The sequence below is a fragment of the Acanthochromis polyacanthus genome, chromosome 22 (assembly GCF_021347895.1).
Source record: "Acanthochromis polyacanthus isolate Apoly-LR-REF ecotype Palm Island chromosome 22, KAUST_Apoly_ChrSc, whole genome shotgun sequence".
NCBI lineage: Eukaryota > Metazoa > Chordata > Actinopteri > Pomacentridae > Acanthochromis > Acanthochromis polyacanthus.
Genome location: NC_067134.1, coordinates 15,977,957 through 15,999,489, shown reverse-complemented (window position 1 = coordinate 15,999,489; position 21,533 = coordinate 15,977,957). Strand labels below are relative to the sequence as shown.

General features: G+C 39.2%; 1 long non-coding RNA gene and 1 pseudogene across 1 annotated transcript; both read right to left on the bottom strand.

The window, feature by feature from the left end:
• Window positions 1-5,648, bottom strand: part of LOC110971082 (uncharacterized) — a 37,593-nt pseudogene extending 31,945 nt beyond the window's left edge.
• Window positions 5,649-12,326: 6,678 nt separating this feature from the next.
• On the bottom strand, window positions 12,327-13,367 carry LOC110971081 (uncharacterized). Its single transcript, XR_002597140.2, has 3 exons — window positions 13,262-13,367; window positions 13,047-13,083; window positions 12,327-12,968 (listed from the first exon to the last, which is right to left on the bottom strand). It is a non-coding gene; the product is annotated as an uncharacterized LOC110971081 (long non-coding RNA).
• Between the last annotated feature and the right edge of the window lie 8,166 nt (window positions 13,368-21,533).

Here is a 21,533-nt window from a genome sequence, read left to right as displayed (position 1 = left end):
GAACCGCCAAAACCCAAAGTGAAACTAACAGTTAACGGATCATACTAAGAGCGACAGGACAGATTCACCAAAACATGTAGCAACGAGTCCTCCCATCTATAGAATGAACATTACTAAAATAATCTAAAAAATAAATGCTACCATTCGACGAGCAATACCAAATTTACTTTTTTCAAATGTGAGACAAACAGAGCAAGTTGCCTGCACTCCCCTTCCCTTCCCACATAATGGTACATTCCACTGAACGTCACATCCACCTCAACAGGTTTAAAATTGAATTTAAATCAGCTTTTGCTTCTCTACTGGTGTGTACCAGAAGTGAAGCACCTTACAGGATCATTTAAAAATCTAAATCATTATTGTATCACTTTACAGTGTTTAAATCACTTCCTGGCTGAAGATATTTGCATTTGTGTAATATGTCGTGTAAAAATAATGCAATAAAGCAATTAGCTACAGCAAGAAGATACAGCTTTGTGTCATTTTGCATTTAAAAAATATTGTCAAGGTTGTGTGTTCTCACAACAGGCTGCTGCAGTAATAAAAGAAATACTTAAAAAAAACACAATAAAAAACCTCTGAAATGATCTAAAGGCAAACTTGACTGGAGAAACAATGAACAGATCCAGACAATGTTCAAAGATGTTTTAATTCACTGAAACTTCAGCGATGTTTCTGCAACAAACACAAACAAAAGCATTTGTAGCCATTGAATCATCATAAATAAATACATGGAAATAAATTATCTGAAATACATCAACAGAAAGATTCATTTCGTCCTCGGAACTTGTGCAGAACCTGAGTAACAGTCATGCACTCCACAGTTTAATGGTCCTTTCCTTACCACAGTTACAACCACACAGTAAATGTCCTGTTTCATGCTATGCTCACTGAGTACATTGTGTGGAAATAATAAATAATATTCCAAGTTCATACGATGTGCAAACTGCAAGAAAAGTGCTGAACTGCAAGTGCAAAATTACCAACACACCAAATAACACTCAGAAAATATTCTATTCTATGATAAATTATTATTTTAGCTCTGTCTCACATTGTCAAAGTCACAGTTGAAATTCGCTCAACTTTTTGATTCTCACATTTAAAAACACTAGATGGCAGCACAGTCGCTGATTTCAGTCTCTTCACAGAGTTTCAGTTCAACTGTGCTGGTAGATTAGTTGGAAGCCAGCTTTCACTATTGCACTATGCTGCAGCCACTACAAAGTGCTTCAGAAATTCGATCAATTCTGGTAAAAATATAAACTCTCTGTAAACCGTCTGCTGTAGCTTCTCCTCTGTCTTTGCATTCAACAAAGCCTGAACAAGCGCTTTACTTTTAGCTCCATGAAGTTAAAGTGCTGCAGTTTCAAGGAAATGTCAAAGAATAGGTCGTTATAAAAACACAAAGCACTCCGGTTTTTAAAACTTCCCGTGAAAGATGGATCTTGGACAGCAGCTTTCAGCTTAATTTCACTGCTCGGATGCAATGAGATGCAGATTTTTCTGTAATGCTTTCATGCTCACTGTGGCCACATCTAATGTCAGATGACGACTGAACGGTCCGTTTCACTTTTGTTTTTTTTCTTCAACCTGCAAGAAAAAGAAGAACTTCACTGTCTGCGATTTTACTGTTAAGGCACGAAATTACTCATAAATAGGTGGTAAATGTCTTCATGGAACTTCCTCAATTTGTTTCTCACATCAAGACAATGACTCTGTATTTCAGGTTTTCAAAAATGTAAAATAGTAATAAAATAATAAAATAAAATAAAATCTGCCAATAAGATATTCTCTAAGTATTTAACATGCAGGATTTTAAATAAGTTGCCAGAACAGAAATCTGAACTTTGGATAAAATTAGCTTCAAAAGTCCTCATTTTTTCCTCAATAAATCAGAAAATACCATCAACAGATCAACAAAAATGTGTTTTTTTTTTTTGAGGAATAAAATGTCCTATTTATCAGGCTGTGGCAGATATATGAACAAACTCCAAGAGAAGTGATTAAACTGTAAATATCTGGTTCAGAATAGAGAAAACAACTTGATAGTTAAAAATATGTGTTGTAATTGAAATCTAGGCATGCAGACAGACAGAGTAGTGAAATAAATGTCAAAATGTGCATTTCTGAAAAAGAAAGTCATGTGAAAATAGAAAATTCCTCGGACTGCTTACGTTTGTGTCAAACGTCAACATTTCTCACCTTTTCCGCATCACTACAGCCACAACAGCGAAGCAGGAAATAACAATGATGACTGTGATGACCAGAGCCACGGCTGACAGGGGAGAGCCTTTATCTAGGAGGAAACAGCACAATTAGTGTGATTTAAACTTCCTGAAAATAGGAGCAGTGGGGGGGATTTTAGCTGCAGCTTTCTTTCCTTTAAACCCTGACAACTACCCCGATGTGTGGCATGACGTCCCCAGAGGGAGGCTGTGGATCAGGTCAGTGTCCTGAGAGTTTGGTTTTTGCTCAAACGAAACTGAAACCTTCGGGACGTGATGAGTCACAGCTGGGCTCAGATGGCTTACGTAGTTACAAAGGACTACTTCACTTTTTAAATGTCTTAAGCTTGCCCTCAGTTCTCTGGAAAACATACAATGAACCATTGATCTGCAACACAAAAGCTCAGGCAGCTCACAATGAAGGAAGGAGCAGCATGCATGATAAGAAATCACGACACTAGTTTAGGTTCAGGTTTGATTTGCTGATGCTTTTAACCCTCTGAACCTCCAAACCAACAGGTAGGTGTGTGAAAGGAGAGTTATATTTTTAAAAGATCACCAATATTCCACAATTTGTCAGAGTCAGACACTGTGAAAACAGATAAAAAATGTTTTTTCCAACTTTCTGACTGTCCTTGAATGCATCATGTGTGCCAAAAATAAGTCCGACATGAACCAGATCTTCAAGAAGATCACTGTGGCATTCCTAAAGCCATGACTGTCCCGGCCAGTAGTCATGCAACAGAAATCCAGGGACTTTACAGCTGAACTGCGGCACGTGTTTTCACAAAATAAACAGGGACAAATGCAGAAATAAAACGTAAAATGCAAAAACTGTTGAAACACCTCGAATATGTAGAGCCACATTTGTTTCCTGTAATAATCTTGTACATGTTGATTCCATTTTTTTTTCAATTTGAGTGAAATAAATAAAAGAATTTACACTTTTTTTTCGAATTTTTAAAGATTCGCAACTTTGTTCTTCAGCACAGGAGGCATTTGGGAGTTTCTCTGCTTCTAGCCATGGTTGTTCTGTTTCCATGGAGGTTCATGACTTCATATTGCAGAGAAAAGTGAGCCCACAATGAGCACAAACATCCACTGACAAGACCCAGCATAAGTTTGCTAAGCGGGACACTAAAATGAAAATGAACCATTGTAAACTTTTTTTTTTTTCGGGTGTGGTGTCGTGTTTAGGTCACTTTCAGGCAGTAAACATGATGACTTGGTGCTGGGAACAGGACTGATAAAGGGACTTTATTTGTACTTTCACTTCCTGACAAATATTAATTGCTGACTGCCAGGAAGCATCATTTGTTTACTCGTGATCTTTTCCCGGAAACTGAACTTCCACGAAGCAAAACAAAGCTGATCTACATACCTTTCGTCTCGTCTTCAGATGAAGTGAAGTCGATCCTCTCCTGCCTCTGGCTGTCCATCCCAGCGTTCAGCACACAGTCCACATGTCCATTCCAGTCTGGTTGGAGCTTCAGAGTGACGCTGCTGCTGCTGGTAAACGTTTGGTCGCTGTTGCTTACTACATCAGTGTGTGGCTGGTGGATGCTGCTGGCACCAGATGAATAGTCCCACCTGATGGTTGGAGCTGGTTTACCCGTAGCAGAGCAGCTGAACACCACCGTCCTGCCATCCTCCTGCTGTTCTCTGCTGATTGTGTGGCTCGTGTTCACCGTCGATATTCCTTCATGGAGATTAAAAAAAACAAATGTCAGACTCCACCCAGCATAGCAAGCTCAGCATTTCCTCCCTCTGGATGAATTTGCAGCTTTTACCTTGCACTTTGAGGCAGATCTGTCTCCGCTTGGACCCGTCGGGATACACGTTAAATGAGCAAATGTAGCAGCTCTCGTCCTCCCAGGTGACGTTCTTCAGGGTGATGGATGTCGAGCTGAGCGACGCTTCGGTGAAGATCACTTTCCTCCTGTACGGATCATTTACCTGCTCGCCGAAGCGCTTGCTGTACGTGGCTAGATTCTCTATGGACTCGTCCGCATAAAGCCTCTGCCAGGTGACCTGCAGCACACCTGGAACCCATCCAGCAGATCAACATTAACACAATGTTAATGTTTAACCAGAGCTCTGGTTGACAACAGCTGTTCAAAGATATCACAGAGAAAGGCAAACCAGTCTCAAATATTGACTTAGAGTGATTTTTTATTTGATCAACAGGTTTCTTGTGGCTGGAAATGTCTTCAGCAAGTGTTAAAAAGGCAGTCAGACATTGTGCTGGAGATGTTTATGAGGAAGTCAAACTATTTCTGTCCTAAAAATGGCAGATTGACCAATATTTTTCCTTCATGTTTCATTATCAGGATGTTCTTTCAGTTGAACGCTTCCCTTTCTTCCATCAATTTGCAACCAAGAGCTTTCTCTTTTGTCACTGGTTTTGCCAGCTCAGGGGTCAGTTTTAGCTTGGTCCTTGGACATCTTTCTTTTATTTGCAGTTGAAAACACTTGAGCATGACTCTGAAGAGTTTTGACATCATGTGAGCAGCTGCATTGTGTAACCTCTGTGGTTTTACTCATGACTGGCCATACTGTAGCTGACCACAGAACTGCCTTGTCATTTGTTTTCAATTTAAAATGCAATAAAAGATTATAAAAGCTACCTGGACCACTTGGAATGAGACAGAAATTGCATTTTCTTTAAAATATTAAACAATTTTGAAGGCTATGAATAATTTTGGGTGTGAAATTTTTAGCAAAATGTTGAAAAACACTTGAAAATGTATTATTGACATCCTTATTTATGTAATTTCCAGTGAAAAGAAACCTATTGGTCATATTAAAAAAAACTCACAAAATTCCGATTTAGCTTCGATATAAATAATTTGGGGTTTAAATGTCTTTAAAAATATTTTTTTCTGTACCTGTTGGATTGTCCACCGAACACCGGTAATGTGCATCGTCACCGTACAAAGCTGTCGAGTTTCCAAATCCTCTGATTTGTGTGGCCGAGGCTAAAAATAAATACGGCTGAGTGTCAGTGACTGCAGTGGAATAAGCAGTAATATAACAAGCAAATCCATATGAATGACAATAAAAATCAATAAAAAACAAACTGGATAAAGCACAGAGCATATTTTACATTTCAAAAATAAAGTAACATTCTAAGCTCTTTAAATGCAGACATCTTTATATAAAGTGTTAATAGAGCCTTTACATTAAATGTAGGATAATAGTACTATAAAAGAAGGATAAATCTGTCACTCACCTCCATGGAGCAAACAAACAAGCATCAGGACCCACAACATTTTCATCCAGTGCAGCTCTGAAAGCCTCAGTTTCAGTTTAGTCTCAGATCTGGCTTCTATATAAAAGAAACCTAAAGGGGCGGAGCAAAAAAATTATGTGACCACAACCTGCAAGCTATCATATGCTTCAAATGAAATGCTTTGTCTTGGTTTCATTTCAGGAATCGGCATGCTTCTGGACCTTTAAATGACATGAAAAAAAAGAACAAGTCATATTTCTGATGCTTGACTATGAAATAAATTCAGCAAAATATGTCCTGACAGGATCCTTATAAGACACCAGGACTGATATTTTATTAATAAAAGCTATTAAAGAGGCTACAAGAGGTTCTGTAACAGGGTTAACCAAGTGACCACAGAGCAGTATCTAGTTCCACTTCATTGAAACACTTTGACTCACACTGTATTTCCCACTTGAAGGTGTAACTACAGCATTGACAGCAAGTCCAGTAATCTCAAGTGGTCGAAAAAAATCCCAGAAGCAGAAGTTCAACAGGCTTTACTGACGCCGTCCACGTTTTCATGATGGTAAGTGGGTTCACACTCATGACGTTCAACATATTTCAGTGAAGCCTCCACAACAAGATAGGGAAAGTAGAAAAATCTGGGGACACAAAGATCACTTACTGGAAGTTTTTATCAAGTGCATTGGAGATGATCACGTGCAGATGGAGTCAGAAATCGCAAGTCAGTAATAGGCGAATGAGGTTGCTGATGCTGCTTATGGGATGTCATCCGACTCTTTAGATATTTGTGGGGAACACGGTCAAACTGTCAGACACTTGAGCTGTTTGGAGTGATTTCTAAGACGACAAACGGTGAACTTGTGAACATTCAGGTGCCTCACAAATGGATTTTGTGCATTGTGTCGCAGCGATCACTCCATAAATAACAATAAAAACAGAAATAATAGTTGAATTTTTCCCACAGGTGTTCCCAGTGCTTGGAAGAAAAAGTTCCTCTATATTCTATACATATTTTATTCTATTTACCTCTATTTTAATTTGTTTCTATACTTGAGGTGTTGAACAAATGATTAAATTGTTTCTGAGTCCCATCAATTCCTGCCGTCCGCTACATATTTAGGTCATGTATGTAGCAAACCCCAGGCAGACGATGGTGAAGCTCCTGATGTTTCACAAAGCCTTTATTTACGCTCAGCCTTCAGCCTTATTTTGAACACAAATTCACCTTTCTGTCCTAGTTTAGACACATCCTTTGCGAGACAGCAACAGCGTGGAACCGTTTTCTTTCATCTTTACATGAATGTCAGGAAACCGCTCCTTAGATATACACTTCCTGTGCCACTGGAATGGTGACAGTATAAAATCCAGTAACATTAAAAAATACGCCTTCAAAATAAAAGCCTGGAGGGAACGGTTATTTTAACACTAGCGAAACAGCTCATCCGTCAAAAATGACACAAAGACTGAGCAGCCTTGGCGTAGTATTGTGCCCTCTGAGTGCTTTTCTAGTTTTTGGAAGCCATAGATGATTAGTTCAAGGATTGTTGGAAAGTTGAAAATCCAGTTTGGCTTCACGGTTACTGGCTCAGATAAATGGTGCAATTTAAAATTTAAAACAAAAAAGACAACCTGCTTTTCAAACCTTTCGGGTTTTGTAAATTAGAGACGTAAAGCCACACCTGCTCAGACCCTTATTTTGTGTACAACTGACAAGACTGAACCTTCTTCCAGGCTCAGCCAAAAAGCGTCATAAAGCAGATAATCACACGCTGCTTTATGATTATGTGAGGGTGTTCGTGTCTTGTGTCGCGTGTATTTCTTGTTAAAGCATGTTTCATCACAATAAAAATGTCACAGTAGAATTCCTTCAAGCTGACTCATGCCCTGTTTGGTAATCCTGGTATAATCGAGGTCAAACCAATGCTATAACATTCTGCTTAAGTGGGTGATCCTGAAACTGATGCGATTATCTTCAGGAAATGTCAAAAGGAGACAGGTTGTGACTATAAGCTCCAACAATGGCTGTGCGTTCTTTCTTTTTCCTGCTTTTGTCACCAGTAGCATCACGCACAAAGAGAGCTTTGGTTTGCTACCCATAATTCCTCTGTGGGTTTATCCAGTAAGCAATTACTAATCCCATCATCATTGTGTTGTGGAACCCGATTTACCAAACAGCAAAAAAGGGGAAGTTTCCTGATTAGATTCTTTGAAGTGGTGTCACAAGGTAGGAAAGAACCTGAATCACTTGAAGGAATTGATATAGCTGAGTCACATTTTCAAGGGATTACACAAACTGGAATGTGTCCAGGACAACTGTATTCAAATTAATACAAAGCCTTAATTGGTCAGCTGATGTCTTATCTTCATTTAATAGTTTTATGGTATGAAACTGACAAGCATGAATCACTGTGATTATTCAGGGCAAAGGTGTGTGATATGAAGCAGCAATATCTACCTTTTATTTATATTGCATAACCTAAAATGTGCAATTCTTCCTTTTGAGAAATAAAACACCCGTTAGGAAAGTACCAATCTTACCTGACAGCTAACACCTGTAATTTAAAGCCAGCATGACACGCACAGGCACCAGGCTGTGGTTTAACATGTCACAGTATGTAAGTACCAGCTCTGTAATCTCGATTAAACCAGATGTGGACTATTTTGGTCACAGGGGTCACTTCTCGGATTTTCAAACTTATCTTTCACAGCAGTTGAAGATAGTCACACCCTGTCAGTTTCTTTTCGCTTGGTTTTGAAGTTTAGCTTTACAGTTTGAGAGTCTGCTTTGGCCAGTGCTCGCTAATGTCCAATATTAGACCCTCAGGTTGCACATATGACCTCCATACAGTAATCTGCTGATTTAGCGTCTCATATTAGCTGAATCATTTCCCTAAAATCTCCCAAAATTGTGCTAAAAGAATCAGTCCTCTTGAGCTATAATAGCCCCCCGTCATGCATCCCTGCATGTAGCTTGTTCCCCAACTATGATCAGTGTAGCCAACCACCAAATGACAAATGCAACTAAATTACATATATTCTGAGAGAAAAGTGTAAACAGCTCACCAAAGAGTTGGGGGTTTCAGATCATAACCAGGTACTTCCTCTGAAAAAAAAAGAGAATGTTAGAGTCAGCAGGGGAACACCAGAAATGTATTTACGAAGAAATTGGTGTGTTCAGGTTCTTTTTCTACGAACATCCTCATTCTTAAAGGTGTATCCAAAACATTTAAGGACGTCATAAGGATATGTGACTCTCAGTTCAAAATAACAGCCGCATACGTTCATGCATGCACATCTAAAAAAGAACATGCAAATAGTAAGATTAAAAGTAACAATGTGGGGTTGAAAAGGACGATGTCAACAACTAAACCTGCCCAAGAGCAAAGACCAACGGACCAGAGTGCACATATAAAGTCCTCATCTCCCTTGATTGCTTTCCTCTTTTACTGCTTTTAACATTAAATCATGGCTAATATAAACGGGCTTTTTAATTATTTTTTTTTACTAGAATTCACCAACAAAGACTCTTTCATGTCAAAGTGAAAACAGATTTCAACAAAGACATGTCAGTTCATCACAAATATTGAATGTGACTGCATAACTATTCACCCTCTTTAACACAGTATTTAGTAGAGTCATTTTATTATCTATCTATTCCTCTTTGCAACAGTGCTCAAGTTCTGTCAGGTTGCTCTGGGATCTGGAATGAACAAGTCCAACCACAACTTCGCCGTTAATTTGAGGTCTGGTCTTTGACCGGGGAACTCCAGAACTTTCACTTTGTTGTCTTTAAACCATTTCTGTGTAGTTTTGAATCACTGTCTTGATGTAAAAGAAAGCTTCTCCAAGTCTCAGTTCTCTTCAGATTGCATCAGGTTGTCCTCAAAGATTTCTCGACACTTTCCTGCATTCATTTTACACTCCATCTGTGCAATCCTTCCAGGACCTGCTGCAGAGAAGCAACCAGACATCATGATGCTGCCACCACTGTGCTTTATATTATGATGCTGCTACCACCATGCTTCATGTTATGATGGTGCCACCCCATGCTTCACGTCATGATGCTGCCACCATCATGCTTCACGTCATGATACTGCCACCACCGTGCTTCATGTCATGATGCTGCCACCACCATGCTTCCCATCATGACGCTGCCACCACCATGCTTCCCGTCATGACGCTGCCACCACCATGCTTCACGTCATGATGCTGCCACCACCATGCTTCACGTCATGAGGAACAGCTTCTTCCTCAGAGCTGTAAACTCCGTACAACCTGAAACTGCACCTAGCACTGCTGCACCTTAGTCTGTTGCATATATATTTTCTCACCTTTAATGTATTTTATTAATTTTAAATGTTTTACTGTCCACATCTTTTAATGTTGAATTTTTAGCGAGTACTACCAAAAAATTTCATTATGTGACTGTTGAAAACTAATTGCATAATGACAATAAAGATTCTTGACTTGATGATGCCACCACCACCGTGTTTCACATCATGATACTGCCACCACCATGCTTCACAGAGGGGATGGTGAGCATGTGATCATGTTCAGTGTTTGTTTCATTTCCGAATGATGAATTTAACTGGACTCCATGTAATGTTCAGTGACTTTGAAATTATACCATCCCCTGACTGATGCTTTTGCTTTCTGTCCAGGAGCACCGATTCACCAGTAACTGGACATTCCAGATACAGGTGTTTTGACAAAACAATCACAGACAAATTCACAGACAGATGATCTACATTTCATTAACTGTGGGATTTGTAGCACTAATTGGCTGCACTTTGATGAAATTGTCACTTTAAAGGACTTGAATGTTTTTAAATTTTTCATGTATTTAAATAATTTACTTTACTTTGAGGAAAATAGTTTACTTTTTTTAAAAATCATTTTCAAAAAAGCCAAATTAAATTAAAGCAACATTCAGTTTTTTAAAGCAATAAAAGGGGGAAACGTCTAAGGAGGCACTATTAAAGCTGCTGTCCGGAGTTTGAATCGCAGCATCTCCCAAAACGCTGGTGGTCCCACCCTCCCTCCCTCTGATTTCGCCCCTTTATTTGTGCACGCGCGCAGTACATGAGAGAAGTGCCCGGAGTGCTGCAGCATCTCGCCTGTTTTGCTGTTTTCCCCTCTTCTACATTTAGTACATTTAGTAAATAATAAAGGAATTACGTTAGAATGCTGTATTGAGTCTAGCCTGTCCTAATACCAAAATAACATGAATCTGCTAGGACGAACGAGTAAAGTTTCAATATGTGATTACACTCGTGTATCCCTCTCGATGACGTTGTTTATCAAACTTAGTGCATTTACGCGTGTATATGTGTTACATTGTTTATTTATTTCTATCTAGAGTTCAGAATTGCATGACTCCTCTGACGAAGAGTATGTCCCAGACGCCCCAACATCTTCCTCCAGAGGTCGGGCATCTAAACGAAGCCGTCAGGCGGGCTATGGAGACCGTGGTCGGGGAGCGAGGCGAGCACCCCGACCACAGCATCTAAACGAAGCCCGCAGGCGGGCTATGGAGGCCGTGGTCGGGGAGCGACGCGAGCACCCCGAGCCAAAAAATGTCCTGCAGTCTCTTGGCCTGACAAGCCGTGGGATTGGCAACTTTTCTGGAAGTTGCTGATCCCTGATGCTCTCTCCTCCACAAGCAAAACAAATGTGCACGCGGTTGCGTAGTGCGTAGCTCGCCCACCTCTGCATGGGCTTGCTTGCTGTGCACGTAACCGTTGATTGACAGCATGACAAAGCTGAAGCTCGAACTTGATTGGTCGGCAGCAACCGGCGCTTTTTGGAATAACATGGGGGTCTATGAGAGGAAGGCGGAGCTCAGGAATAAATTTTCACATCGCGTTATACTAACTTTATATTATAGTATCGAACTAGACTAACACATTTAAGCTTTGTTAAAAAAATGATACATAAATTGAAAACAAATGGAAACTCCGGACAGCAGCTTTAATTTACAGGGGAAGGCGACACTTTCACATCTTCAAATATTAAAATGAGCAGTTCATGTCAGTGAAGAGGAAAGATATCTTTAAACATCCACTATTATCAGTAACAGTAAAGAGAGAAGTTGAACTAGTTTAAGCACGCAACATTTCCAAAACAGGAAGTACTTTTATAAATGACAACAAACAAATGATCAATCATCATTACTAGCAAATTCATGATGTTAAAAAAGTCTGAGCAGTTTCTTTTGCATGATTCAGTGATCACAAGTGCTCCGAAAGCAACAACAAAACACAGTTTGCAGCAAAGATTAAAAACATAAAAGGCCTTACATTCATTCTGTTCAGTGCACTCTCTTCAAATTGGTCTGATCAGAGTTGCCGTGTGCTCCAGCTGAGACTGTGGTTCCGTTTAAACTGCATATTATCTTACATGTCGTAGCGTCACGGCAGCAACTGACAACACAGCAGCTGAAAACACTCAGGTAGACACCGATTGCTTTGGGGAGGAGCCTCTCGCCCATAAACTAAGACATAAGACAATATCCTGCTTCCTCAGGTACAGATACACTTGAACTCAACTCACAGCTAACATTTAAAGCAGGGGTGTCAAACTTACAGCCTGCGCGCCAAAACCAGCCCATGGGACGACTTTTCAAGGTGTTAAAATTAGAGGTGAAGCTGAGTACTTCCTGTGAAAATATTTAAAGACACTGAACATTGTGAAACATAAGGTCCAGATACCTGAAACTGAATATTTTGTGCCTTTTTAGACACACCGTTATCCGTTTAAATGATAAACTGAGGCACAATATTGTTGAAATTGCACTTATTGATAGATCATGAAATGTGCACATTTTCAGAATGTACTTTTTTGCACTAAAACAAAAGGAAACATTTGGAATTGACGTTATTTATTGGTTATTATGTTCTGATTTTCCAGGTCCATCCCGCTTGAGATCAAACTGGGCTGTATGTGGCCCCTGAGCTAAAATGAGTTTGACACTCCTCATTTAAAGGATTTAAATTGATGATAATTAGTAGCAGCTCATTCCCATTTACAGACTGCAACAGACAGAAGAGGCACACGTGTAAAAAAAAAAAAAAAAAGTAATATTAAGAACCTGCATAAACATTAAGGCCATCAACAAATCCTCTGCATAAAACAATTTGTCTGTTAACTGTAGCTAGAAAACATTAAGAATCTGCCTTTAAGATGATATAAAACATTTGTTTTTGATAAAATCGACACAATAATAATTAGTTGTGTGTTAATCACTTATTTATCAGACAATCAGATGATTCCGATTATTGCTATTTACATAAAAAATACACTATTTGCATTTGCAGATGAACAAAAAGTGTTCATTATTTTACGTGATGAAATGGAGCCACCTTGTGGACAAAAGCTCTCTTGAAAGAACATACACTCATCAGTTCTACAAAGCTTCAACAGATGTGTGGCTGTAATTTGACAGTGGAATAGAGTCCACCTCCTGTCCGTATGAAGGTGCTGTACGGCTCAATGTCCTGTGGGACCTGCAGAAGACAACATGGAATTAAAATGATTGATGTTAAACCTGTAATCCGACTGATGAAGGCTTTTTTGTGCAGTACCTGGTTTGGATGATGGCTCGGTGATTCAGGCTGTTTTCTGTTGGATAAACAGACAGAATGAATGATTAATGATGAATGTTCAGTTAGTATTGTGTCATCACAGATAAAAATTGTAGCTGTAGTGACTTTCATGATTTTTTAAAATGAGATTTGTACAAGTATTTTTTAAAGTATTGCTTTGCAAATGAACTATGAGCATTCCAGTAGTGTCTCACCCATGGCGACGTCTTCTGTATAGAAATCCTGATAGAATTAAAGCTGCTGTGATGAACACAGGCCCACCGATCAAAACATAACGAAGCGTCGTATCCTCCGAATCTTTGGAAAGAAAGGAAAATATGTCAGAAAAATGGCACTAATAGTTGCTTTGTTTGTGAAAACCTCAGTGCACTGAAAACATCTTTAAGGAAATTAGTCAAACCAACTCATCTTTTATAGTTTACTTAATAGAAATATGTGCTTTGTGACTTTATCGTTAACTGAACTTTAGAAGAAGAGTTTTAGAAATTAAGATTTGAGTTTCATGAATGAACGGCTGAGAGTTTACTCAATGGGAACACATCTAGCTTATGAGCCGACTTCCCAGGACGCACTTTAAAGAGTTGAAAAATCTCGTTTTTGTGTGTTTTGAGAAACAGACATGATGGAAACTTGCTGTGTGTCTCTGTTCAATAAAGTCTGGCTGTTTTATTTTCATAATGGTGCAAGCAATTTTATTTCTGATGTTCTGAACCCTTAAATCCATAGATGTTTAAGTTATGTCATTGTGTCAGGAGCAGTCTTTGTACTGATGGTTTAAAGGTCTTAGTGGTGAAATTAGAGGAAATTTTTTACATGTCCATCCATTATCTATACATCGCTTAATCCTCGTTAGTGATGTGGGGGGCTGGAGTCTATCCCAGCTGATTTATGGTGAAGGCAGGGGAAACCCTGGACAGGTCACCAGTCTGTCACAGGGCTAAATATACAGACAATCAATCACACTCTCATTCACACCTATGGGCAATTTAGAGTCATCAGTTAACCTCAGCATGTTTTTGGACTGTGGGAGGAAGCTGGAGAACCCGGAGAAAACCCACACATGCACAGGGAGAACACACACACTCCATGCAGAAAGATCCCAGACTGAGACACAAACCGGGGATCTTCTAGCTGCAAGGCGACAATGCAGCCATGTCACTGTGCAGCCCCTTCTTTACACTTACAAATTGGAAAAGAAAGCAAGTCAGTCTATGCAATTAGTTGATTCAACTTAATATTTTGAGTTCAGTTAATTTTACCGCTCATTAGGTGAATTTGAAGTAATTAATCAACTAAAATCAGGACGTCACAAGGCCCTTTTCTGTCCAATGGTTTTCTGCTTAAGTCCAGCCCACCCACTTAGTGTGCTTCATAACCGAGGCAGCGTTCTTTTATTCTGTCCATTCCATACTCAACACATCGCTGCGATACCACCCTCAAAAGCTCCACAAAGCTCCCCCCCCCCCTCCCCAACTTCCTCCTGTTTAAAGGTTCAGTTTCATAACTCTGGCAGTTTTACAAAAAGGGCTGCAGCACACCTCTGCATCTACATCTCAACGAGCTCGAGACACGCTTTCTAATGCACATAGGAAGAAAGAACTAAGGGAATGGTTGTTTCTCATATTTTATGGGACTTTAGAACACAGACTGTTCATAATTGTAGGTTAATACTATGTAAATTGGAATTTGTGCTATGACGACCATTTAAGCTGGTCTCTTTGAATCTGACTTCACATTGTATTCATTTACATGCTGTAAATCTCAGGCTCTGCTAGGGGTTGTGGGATGTATCATGCTTGCTCAGGTTAAATCTGACAAAGTGTCCAGTCTGAACACCCAACATACAAGCACTGATGCATCACATCAGCCATGAAATATAATGTTAAGATCTCTTATATTTGAACAGCATATGATGAGAAGATCAAGAAGTTCTTACCTTCCACTGTGACATTGAGATGGAGAACATCTGTTCCTCCAGGATATGAACACTCACAGGTGTAGTTTCCACTATCAGCTGGTGTTAAACTGCTCAGGTGGAGAAATACAGTTTGTTGTTTTTTAACAAGTCTGAATCTGGAGCCACATTCATGTTCAAAGTCGTGTTGATGTTGATACAGCAGACGACACTCTGATCTGTTCCTCTGTGTTCTGATCTTACAAATGATCAGCGTGATGATTTTCTGTGTCTCATTTCTGCATATTGGAGTAACATCTGGTTTATTCCCAACAATCTTCTCCAGAGTCACTGAAATCAATCGATTACAATCATATTATAAACAGTCTGAATGAGGGATTGCTGTAGTTTTGCATTTTCATATCAAGTTTTAATTCTACTAGACACATTGCAAAAAATATCGAGTTGTATTCTTTAAAACAAAAATGTTACATTACCTCCACCGTCTGAGCACACAGTCAGTGGCAGCAGCAGAAGAAAGCCGAGTTTCAACGTGTCCATCCTGGTTTCAGACAGAACAACTGCTGCTGCTCAGTAGATTGTACTGATAGGAAGAGAACCAACACTGAGCTGAAGCACCTCAAACTCTCAGGTCCTCTAATCAGGAAGTTCACATATGTGGCTGATGCTTCTTTTGTATCAACACATGCAACAGTTCAAACAGCGAGCAGACCCACAACAGAAAACACACACAGACTAGGAGTATCTCAGTGGGTATATTAGAACTTTAAATGTCTTGTTCAGTTGGTTTGTAAGTAAGATTTCTTACAGGTGTTGGCTGCACTGATCTTGTTAAGAGTCAAATAACGTGATAAAACCAACATGTTTTCGGTGCTGACATTTTCAGAGGTGTGACGTTTAGCTGTTGTTGTTTCCGTTCCTCATCGCTTCATAAGGAAGCCAGACTGACCTACTTTAGTATTTTTAACAGCAGTATCTTTAATCATCAGACAGGTCAAGCAGTGATGAATCTATAAATAAGGAAGGCCATGAGGTAACTGAAACATTACTGACAAGATATATGGGTTGGAAGGTTAAAGTAGTCCAAGCAGAGGAGTTATTGTCCATATATTTTATTGTATTAGCAGATTTACACGAGAGTGAAAATGAACAAATCAGTCAGCCAAGTTTCAAGAATTACAGGCGTTAAAGCTGATTTGTTTCTTTATCAGTCCACAGGTTCTTGATGAGTTCAAGTCAGGACTGTTGGTTCAGTCAGTCTAGAATCTTCATTCTGGCCTGATTGAACCATTTCTTTACCACTTCTAAAGCATGTTTGGGCTCATTGTCTTGTTGAAACATTCAACTGTGTCCAAGATCAACCTTCTGAAGAATGTGAAGGTAATCCTTCTCTTCATTATTCAGTTTACTTTGTGTAAAGCTCCACTTCCACAGAGCACAATACTGCCACCACCATGCTTGATGGTAGGTTTGGTGTTCTTAGGGCTAAAGGCCTGACCTTCTCTCCTCCAAACATATTTTTGGTCATTAAATAAATCATTTGACTTCATTTTTGTCTGTACTTTCCTCCAGAAGACCTTTTTGTCATAGATGTAGAATTGTACATGTGATCAGCAGCAAATTTCAGTCAACCTTTACGTCTTGAAGACTATCTCTCATGACCTGATAGTGACTTTCCACAGAAACTCAGTTTATTTTTCTTTTTTTTTAATCCAAGTCACGAGGGAAGCAATTTTCCTTCTTTTTAAAGACCAACAACAATGGTTTCAAGAACATCATCTTCTTGTCTACATTCCACATAAAGAAGATGTCTTCACATGTGTAAATCGACATGATGCATCAAACATACACACGTGGACAAAATTGTTGGTACCCCTCAGTTAAAGAAGGAAAAACCCACAATTCTCACTGAAATCACTTGAAACTCACAAAAGTAACAATAAATAAAAATTTATTGAAAATTAAATAATCAAAAACAGCCATTACTTTTGAATTGTTGATTAACATAATTATTTAAAAAAACAAACTAATGAAACAGGCCTGGACAAAATGATGGTACCTCTATAAAAGATGGAAAACTATTTGACCAGAGTGACATGATTAACTCAGGTGTGTCATTTAATTGACATCACAGGTGTTTCCAAACTCATAATCAGTCAGTCTGCCTATTTAAAGGGAGACAAGTAGTCACCCTGCTGTTTGGTGAAAAGGTGTGTACCACACTGAACATGGACAACAGAAAGCGAAGGAGAGAATTGTCCCAGGACATCCGAAAAAAAATGATAGACAAACATCTTAAAGGTAAAGGCTATAAGACCATCTCTAAACAGCTTGAAGTTCCTGTGACAACAGTGGCTCATATTATTCAGAAGTTCAAGACCCACGGGACAGTAGCCAACCTCCCTGGACGTGGCCGCAAGAGGAAAATTGATGACAAATTGAAGAGACGGATCGTTCGAATTGTATCCAAAGAGCCCAGAGCAACCTCCAAAGAAATTAAAGGTGAACTCCAAGGCCAAGGTACATCAGTGTCAGATCGCACCATTCGTCGTTGTTTGAGCCAAAGTGGACTTCATGGGAGACGACCAAGGAGGACACCACTGCTGAAAAAAACTCATAAAAAAGCCAGACTGGAATTTGCAAAAATGCATGTTGACAAGCCACAAAGCTTCTGGGAGAATGTCCTTTGGACAGATGAGACCAAACTGGAGCTTTTTGGTAAGGCACATCAACTCTATGTTCATAGACTCAAAAACCAAGCATACGAAGAAAAGAACACTGTCCCTGCGGTGAAACATGGAGGAGGCTCAATAATGTTTTGGGGCTGCTTTGCTGCATCTGGCACAGGGTGTCTTGAAAGTGTGCAAGGTACGATGAAATCTGAAGACTATCAAGGCATTCTGGAGAGAAATGTGCTGCCTAGTGTCAGAAAGCTTGGTCTCAGTCGCAGGTCATGGGTCTTCCAACAGGACAACCATCCAAAACACACAGCCAAAAACACCCAAGAATGGCTGAGAGAAAGCGTTGGACTATTCTAAAGTGGCCTTCTATGAGCCCAGATCTGAATCCCATTGAACATATGTGGAAGGAGCTGAAACATGCCATTTGGAGAAGACACCCATCAAACCTGAGACAACTGGAGCTGTTTGCTCATGAGGAGTGGGCCAAAATACCTGTTGACAGCTGCAGAACGCTCATTGACAAATACAGAAATCGTTTAATTGCAGTGATTGCCTCAAAAGGTTGTGCAACAAATATTAAGTTATGGGTACCATCATTTTTGTCCAGCCCTATTTCATGAGTTTGTTTTTTTAAATAATTATGTTAATCAACAATTCAAAAGTGATGGCTGATTTTGATTATTTAATTTTCACTAAATTTTTATTTATTGTTACTTTTGTGAGTTTCAAGTGATTTCAATGAGAATTGTGGGTTTTTCTTTCTTTAACTGAGGGGTACCAACAATTTTGTCCACGTGTGTATTTAGGTTGGCTTCACATTTTGTTAAAATGTTTTCAGATAAGTGCACCTCATCATCATTCTGCTTCAGGAGGGTAAAAACACTCTTGTCTGTTTCTTTCTCTTCTTTAAAACCAAATAAAATCATCTTGGGCAGTGCTCAGCCCAAGATGCAGCAATGGTGTCCCACAAAAGTAGCGATGGGGGAACTTGTTTTGGTGGAACATTAGCTTGTGGATTGAGATTAGGGGTGTCATTAAATGGCTAGTTCACCCCCCAAAGCTGATATTTTTAGTTTGCCAGTTGCTGCTCTGATGTTAATGTTTTTACTCTTTTCTGAAGCAAAGGGGATTTTGTAAACAGTAACTCAAAAGCAGCAGAAGAAGAGGAGAAAGTCACATCAAAAGTGTGGCAGGATTCACATTCTAACATTCACTGTTCATATCCATCAAGTCAGACCAAGTCCACAGTTATATTGTTTGCTGAATTAATTTTGCTGTCATGTTGAACGGAGGTGATAGTCTGGTAGACATCATTTGTGGGGTGTTGAAGGCGTGAGTAAGGCTCATCAGGGTCATTTTCATCCTATAAAATAAAATAATGCAGCATGTTAGAAAGTCAGTTATGTTGAAGAGATGTTAAGAATCTGTCACTTCTGAGTGACCACATTCACTGAAATCTCTGCTTTTACATGCATTTTCTTACATGAGACTAGCTACTTTGACTTTAAAAATGATTAAATATTTGAATACATTACTCACTGAAGAGCCAGGAGTTTCATGTTCAGGTGATCCAGGATCTTCTGACCTTGAACAGTTGCTTTGATCAGGAAAGAATGTCAGAGTTAGTGGAGGATATGTTGACAAGCACGAGAAGAAAAATCCAGGTAATGTTTAATGCTTAAAATAACTGTCTGGAAAAGAAGGAGAATACAATAATGCAGGGATCTTCTCTAGGTAAAATGTACAGGAAATGCTTATTTAGTTATTGAAATGTTTTTTTTCTCTCATTTAGACATGAATACAGTAAGACTGCACGAAATTTGAGATATCCACACCAGCAAAGCTACAACTAGTATAACTGTAATAGTGTCTCACCAACAACTTCTTCTCCTGTGGATAAATCCCAGAATTGTTCCAGTTATGATTGCCATCATTACACCAGTCAAAGAAACAAAAATTAACACTGCTGTTGAACTGCTGACCGCTTCCATCTCTGAATCTTTAAAAAGAAAAAAAAATGTTAGGAAAAAACAGAACTTGGCGGAGTGGGATTCAGCTTAATGTGGAAAGAAACATCATGATGACACAGTGATTCAGTTGACGGCGATCAGAGTTAATTTCGGTTCATTAAAATGTTTCACGTCTCATCCAAGAGCTTTCTTCTGTCCTGACTGACTGGTGGGAAGTTCCAGGTATTTATTCTCACTTCAGAACATTTGACTAGTGGCCTGAAAATGATCCAAGACTCATGTCTCGAGTGGTGAATTAATGTGAGTGTTTACTTGTTAATGGGCCATTAGTTGTGTTATTTAGAGGGACAATATACATGTGGGACAGTCAGTCGATGAGGTGAAATGTCTTCAATAACCTAAAACTAGAGGTCCAGTTGCCTTCTACTGAGGCTGCATGGCAGACAGTCTGACACAAACACAATAATACTCCAATATTTTATCAGTGACATCATCTAGAAGTCAAATAAACATGTGAACACAGCAATGAATACACAAAGGATACCTGAATCAGTTTAAAAGCACAACTGCACTTGAAATTTTATTCTGTAAATTCGAACGGGGCTAATTTCTTAAAAGTGGACATCATGTTCTTACTAAAATTCTGCTGAATGCTACTGCAGTGGAAAATTACCACCTTCACCTGTAGATAAGGGCAAAGATCAGTTCTGCCATGTCAACAATCAAATACAGTGTGACCACATATTTAAATATCCACCTTGAATTTAACCAACATCTGAGCAGAAAATAAAAGGATGCTTACCTTCCACTGTGACACTGAGATGAAACAGGTATGTTACTCCAGGATATGAACACTCACAGGTGTAGTTTCCACTATCAGCTGGTGTTAAACTGCTCAGGTGGAGAAATACAGTTTGTTGTTTTTTAACAAGTCTGAATCTGGAGCCACATTCATGTTCAAAGTCGTGTTGATGTTGATAGAGCAGACGACACTCTGATCTGTTCCTCTGTGTTCTGATCTTACAAACTATCAGCAGGATGATATTCTGAGTCTCATTTCTGCATATTGGAGTAACATCTGGTTTATTCCCAACAGTCTTCTCCAGAGTCACTGAAATCAATCGATTACAATCAATATTATAAACAGTCTGAATGAGGGATTGATGTAGTTTTGCATTTTCATATCAAGTTTTAATTCTACTAGAACATTACAAAAAATATTGAGTTGTCTTCTTTAAAACAAAAATGTTACATTACCTTCATCGTCTGAGCACACAGTCAGTGGCAGCAGTAGAAGAAAGCCAAGTTTCAACGTGTCCATCCTGGTTTCCTACAGAACAACTGCTGCTGCTCAGTAGATTGTACTGATAAGAACAGAACCAACACTGAGCTGAAGCACCTCAAGCTCTCAGGTCCTCTAATCAGGAAGTGCACATACATGGCTGATGCTTCTTTTGTATCAACACATGCAACAGTTCAAACAGCGAGCAGACCCACAACAGAAAACACACACAGACTAGGAGTATCTCAGTGGGTATATTAGAACTTTAAATGTCTTGTTCAGTTGGTTTGTAAGTAAGATTTCTTACAGGTGTTGGCTGCACTGATCTTAAGAGTCAAATAACGTGATAAAACCAACATGTTTGTGGTGTTGACATTTTTAGAGGCGTGACATTTAGCTGTTGTTGTTTCCGTTCCTCATTATTTCATAAGAAAACCAGACTGAACTATTTAAGTATTTTTAACAACAGTATCTTTAATCATTAGACAGGTCAAGCAGTGATGAATCTATAAATAAGGAAGGTCATGAGGTAACTGAAACATTACTGACAAGATATATGGGTTGGAAGGTTAAAGTAGTCCAAGCAGAGGAGTTACCGTCCAACTATTTTATTGTATT